The sequence below is a fragment of the Paramisgurnus dabryanus genome, chromosome 17, assembly GCF_030506205.2.
Source record: "Paramisgurnus dabryanus chromosome 17, PD_genome_1.1, whole genome shotgun sequence".
NCBI classification, from domain to species: Eukaryota; Metazoa; Chordata; class Actinopteri; order Cypriniformes; family Cobitidae; genus Paramisgurnus; species Paramisgurnus dabryanus.
This window is the reverse complement of record NC_133353.1, coordinates 5,902,035-5,908,063: the sequence shown is the minus strand read 5'-3', so window position 1 is coordinate 5,908,063 and position 6,029 is coordinate 5,902,035. Positions and strand designations below refer to the sequence as shown.

The following is a 6,029-nucleotide window of genomic DNA, read 5'->3' as shown; positions in this document are numbered from 1 at the left end:
AAGAAAAACATAAGTCTAAGTCCTCCAGAGTCGCGGCCAAAGCCGCTTCAAAAGATAGCTGTTCGCCAGCAGCAGCCATTCTCTGTTTTCAAGTAGGAACCGTTGCAGCTCTGTCGTCATCATGTTAAGCCCGCCCCACAGACGCTACACACGATGTGATTGGCCTGACCAAATTTTGGTTTTTGGACCGGTTAAGTGTATTGTGAGTGCCTAGACTAAACCCTGGCAGCAAATATATTTTGCGGCCGCTAGGGTGCGTCTAGATTTCTAGGCTAGGGGAAAGAGTCAAAGTATCATAAATATTTCCTGCATTTCGAAGAAAATTAAATGCATTTTGACACACAATTCTCATTATTGAAAAATAAAATATAAACAATACAAATAATGCATTTGTAATGCAAGTTATTTTTCAGTTTAATTGATTCAATTTAAAAATAAAATTATGTACTGAATTAAACTGAACATATTAATGTAGAATTAGTCAGAAACGGAGATGGCAGGCCAGAGCTTGACATTTTTGCGATCATAAAAAACACCTGCAAGGCCTGAAAGAGATCAAGCCTCATCCAAGTAAGAAAAAGTCATGCAAAAGTAACTTAAAAATAACGTAATCATTACTTTCCATGAAAAGTAACTAAGTAATGCAATAAGTTACTTTTTTGGGAAGTAACTTAATATTGTAATGCATTATGCTGCGTTTACACCAGCCGCGGTAGAGACATGAAGCGCGAGTGATTTCAATGTTAAGTCAATGTGAAGACGCGTTGACGCGCGTCTGGAGGTCTCGCAGCACGGAAGACGTGATTCCACCTCATTGGCGCGAATTGAGCGCCTGGCGCAGTACGCGCGGATTGTGCTTTTTGTGCATTTTGCATTTGATGCAAATTGACGGCTGATGAGTTTAAAAGTTTGAACTTTGGCAAAATTTTGCGCCGCTTTAACCAATCAGGTTAAACCAATCAATTGCTGCTGTTGCTGCAGCCCCACCTGGAGTCACTTATTCAACTTGAAAAAATGCTTGATATTGTCCATAAGCAGTCACCCGGAGCTATACAACACAAGTTCTTATTTCTATAGAGACAGGAATAAAAAGGACCTCGCTTGGAAGAGTGTCAGTGAGGACATTGGGCAACCTGTTAAGTTGTAATACACATTTCACTTTTGAGTCACGTGACGTTTATCGACCCGCGCCATTTATTTTCCCCCTATAGTAAGGTTACCAAATACAAACCGGAACAAATCAACATTAGTCATATTGCAAACAGACAACCGCATAGCACTTGCCCCTCCCACAAGAAGCGATTTTGCCTCTGACGCGCGTCAAATGCTTGCTTTTTCCGCGCGTCTACTTCGCTCTAGACGCGCGAATGCATTCAAACTGTTCAGGCTGCAAACTAGGCGCGGTAGACTCGTTTTTGACGCCTGAAACGCAGTTGGTGTAAACGCAGCATTACGTTTAAAAGTAACTTTCCCAAACACTATATATACACACACAAATACACACAACATCATTTGTATATGTACATATTGCTAGGGGAACTATGCATAATCTTAGTGGTCCCAAAACAGGGCTTCATTTTCTTTAAAAAACAATATTTTCTTGGATTATGTGTGAAATGTGACCATGACCCTCACAGTATGAAGCTGGAAAACTATAAAAACACCATACAATTCCGATTAAAGATTTTTAGGAGGTTGGATATGATATCATAACCATAAATCCATCCAAAACAGAGTGATTAAAATATGACAACATAACACTTTCTCAGTAACTCTCTTGCAGACCACAGCAGGAGAACCAAAGAGATTTTTGCTACCGAGAGATTTCTGAGCATTCATTTATTGGCAACCCTTTTTGAATAAATACAATTTTTCCACCTTGGAAGACAGCACAACAGGCTGGCTAATGTATTTCACAGGAGTCCCGCTGAACAGTGATTTATAAAGTATGCCAAAACAGAACCGTGGATGCTCTTTTGGACTAAAGGATATTTTTAGATAAGTGGGTTATTTGTCCCAAGAGAACTGGGACCTCTAGAGACCAAGCCACAGAAATGAGTTAAAACCCCTCATATGGGTCAACATCAAAGCAGGTCAAACAGAAAGGTAAAATAATTGAGAAATCAGCTCTGGTCCAGGAATAACTCTGACTGGTTGACCTTCGATCCTCGCCAAAACTCAGATTTAATGAGGTTTCCTCACACAACGAAAACAACGCAAAACCATTTTCTCTCACTCCATTAACATTTTCTTCTATTATACTAAATAAAGCTTAAATTCGAAAAATGGTTGGGTCAAAAAGGGATGAACCCGATCTGTTGGGTTAAATTAACCCAGAAAAATGTTTACATTTGACCTTAAAACATACCAGTATTGTGGGTTAAAGCAACCCAGTTAAATTACAACCCAACATTTTGGGTGTGTCCTTTTAAATGCAAATGAGCTGATCTCTGCACTAAATGGCAGTGCCGTTGTTGGATAGTACAAATTAAGGGGCGGTATTATCCCCTTCTGACATCACAAAGAGAGCCAAATTTCAATGACCTATTTTTCACATGCTTGCAGAGAACTAAGTTACTCGGTTGATCCTTTTCACATTTTCTAGGTTGATATTTGGTACTGTAGGTAAGCTGCCCAGTATGCGCTACGCACGGCAAACACTCTCCTCACACTACGCAATGCGCTGCTCATGCGTGCAGTGTGAAACCGGCGTAAAAGTGTATGATCAAAAAGTAAGAAAAAACAAAAAAGGAGTTAAATATTTTATTTCAGCTCACACTCTTGTTACGCTCTGTACGTCACTTTGGATAAAAGTGTCAGCCAAATGCAAGATAATTCTACAATTGTGAGCTCAACTGCTTTAACTCTTTCCCCGCCATTGACGAGATATCTCGTCAATTAAGAGAAAACGCTTCCCCGCCAATGACGAGATTTTCCGTCTTTCCGCAATACCGCTATTATCCACCAGGTGGCGCCCTTCCGCAACTTTTTAAAACCGGAAGTATTGCCCTATGGCAAGCTGCTGCATGTCCGTGTCTGTTTTAAAGATCGCTCCGAATATGATCTCTATGAAAAGTCCGTCATAAAAATGGAATTATCTCTGCTTTTTGCTCAAAATATGGTGTTTTTGCAAAAACCTGCCCATATTCAAAAGCTGATTGCAAAAGAACCACTAAAGGTAGGATGAAACGTTTTTTTTTGTTTGAAAGCAGAGGGTCTGTTCTTTCATTTGGTATATTGTATGTTTATATATTTAAAGAAGAACATTTTCTGGAAGGCATTAAACTTTGGTGAAAATCATGAAAAACGCTGGCGCTGGCTGGCAACTTTTTTTAAAAATGCTGGCGGTGAAAGAGTTAAAAGCAATCAAAACAAGACATCAACCCGTTTAATTTCTCTACGCCCTATCTTGATATGTGCCAGACAGCTGTAAACTGGATTTCTCATGCAATATCACACCTCCCACGTATACCGGGTGCAACCCTCCTGCAGCGCTCTGATGCGGTCCAGGAATGAAGCCGGCTCGATCGCATGACGCTTCACCTGAAAACTATCTGCTATCTGCTGCAGCCAGCAAAGCATTATATTGGCTTAGCACACCTTCAGTCTTAGATCTGCTCTAATTAAGAGGCATGCCTTTGAAAACCAAGCTGTCAGCCTCGCTCATGGCACTTCTATCAGGATTGCTCCTCTGTGTACGCCCGACCGAGCGTATCGCAGGTATGTGAAGGCCCTGCGGGAGAGCAGCAGAAGGGGCGATCACTGAGGGGTGGGGAGCGAAGAAGTGCCAGGACGGACCTGTGGGCGAGCAGCCCGAAATCTCAGCCATCTGCGAACAAGGAAGCATCTGTCTGAAGGGCCAAAATAAGAGGGGGTGATGGGAAGGCATTTACGTGTGATTGAAATTCAAGGCTGGCACACGTGTACCTGTTGCAATAGGATGTGCTTTTACCAGAAGAACCTTATGGATGGCGACGGTTGAGATGCACTGTGCAATACTAAAAACACCAGAGGAACGTTTCTCATGAAAAGCTGTTTTGAATCTTTTGATTGAATGAATAACACTCTCCATAAATGATCTACGATAGGCAAATTGAGTGTTTTACATTCAAGTACTTGGAAAAAAGAAAAACCACGTTTGAAACAAAACAGAAACACGGCCCAACGTATTAAAGCAAAGCGCCTCAGGAAGGAAACGTAGCTCTGCAGATCTCATTAAGTTCACACTCGATCAGCTGACGACTGATTCATTGACATAAAGTGATTCAGATTCCTTTAAATCACTTTAAAGATCCGCCATATACACACTGGAGCCAAATATATTCTGCTTCAACGCTGCATTAAATACTGGAAAAGCAAAGAGGACACAAACCGAAAACAGAATCGAGGAAAACAAAGATGCACAGAGAAATATTAGGTGACAGTGGTAGCAGCATTTGGATGTGATCCTGAAGCACCAGGCACATATGACAGTACTGATAGATTCAACATGCTGGTCTGGCTGTACAGAACCGGTGTGAGCCAGGACTTTGATGGGGAGCCCAGGGAAGAAAGCCATGATGGGAGAGAGAGAGAGAGAGAGAGAGAGAGAGAGTCTGACTGACAGTAGGAGTGAGTCTGATGTGAAACAGATGAGTAGGGACTAAACAAAAGTACTGTCTCTAGCCGCAAACATACTGTACACACCTATGAAATGTAACACTTGTTTATGTGGCGAAACTATTTTGCTAAGTCGGCATGGCCTCCATTAAATAAAGCTATGAAGTTATGAGACCATTACAGTAATTTAAAGGGATAGTTCGGCCAAAAATGATATTAAACCCATGATTTACTCACCCCCAAGCTGTCCGAGATGCATATGTCCATCGTTTTTCAGACAAACACATTTTCGGATATTTTAGAAAATGTTTTAGATCTTTTAGTTGATTAAATGTAATGTTACGGGGTCCACGACCTTCAAGTCCAAAAAAAGTGCGTCCATCCTTCACAAATTAAATCCAAACGGCTCCAGGATGATAAACAAAGGTCTTCTGAGGGTAATCCGCGCGGTGTTGTTGTAGAAATATCCATATTTAAAACTTTATTAACGAAAATAAATACCTTCCGGTAGCGCCGCCATCTTAGACTCCTCTGTATTCAGGAGAGAGTATTAGCGTAGTGTACGCACTTTTCTTAGTGACGTATGACAAATTCGGAGGGCGGGGGCACAGAGCAGCAGCAGAGTAGCCTCCGCAGGCTGCGTAAAGCTCTGATCTTGAATGCGGACGCGACTAAGATGGCGACGCTACCGGAAGGTATTTATTTTCGTTAATAAAGTTATAAATATAAATACATATATATATATATATATATATATATATATATATATATATATATATATATATATATATATATTCAAAAACTTCCCAGGGCCTTGAATTTTTTCCCCCAAATTCACAAACTTTCAAGGATTTCAAGGACTCATGGGAACCCTGCCACTGAAAAAAATTATTCATTCAATTTACTCAATTTTTTAAGGTAAGTGGTTGCAATCAATTTATTTAAGGTACATTTAAACAAAAGTTTTTTATTTTATTTTACTTTACTAATTTTTTTTGTTTAAATGTAGCTTATTGCAACCACTTATCTTTAAAAAATTAAGTAAATTTAATTAATAATTTTTTTTCAGTGTGTAAGTATGTTTTCTTAAGTATTTAAGTCACAAACTTTTACCAATTTATAAAAATGATCCTCAGGAAAGGAAAAAAAATGTTTAATTGGTAAAATTGGAGGTCACATTGATAAAGCCCCGCCCACTTGCAGTCCTGCATAACCATAGTTTCAACCCTCAGCCAGTAAATATTACTGAATTTAGACGATTAAGCAAATTAAATTCAGGTTTGAAATTCAATGTCAATTAATTTTCATGGTTCCCATTCTCACAGGGGCTGTTTACACTTGGTATTAAGATGTGTTTTCATCGATCGGATCACAAGTGGACGAGAGAGACACATTACGTTTACACCTGGTATTTAAATCCGTCTCTTTTG

At 39.9% G+C, this 6,029-nt stretch overlaps 1 protein-coding gene across 4 annotated transcripts in view; it reads right to left on the bottom strand.

Annotated features, from left to right (window-relative positions):
• Positions 1-6,029, bottom strand: part of kiaa0586 (KIAA0586 ortholog) — a 152,139-nt gene that overhangs the window by 13,531 nt on the left and 132,579 nt on the right. The gene's annotated exons all lie outside the window — the stretch shown is intronic.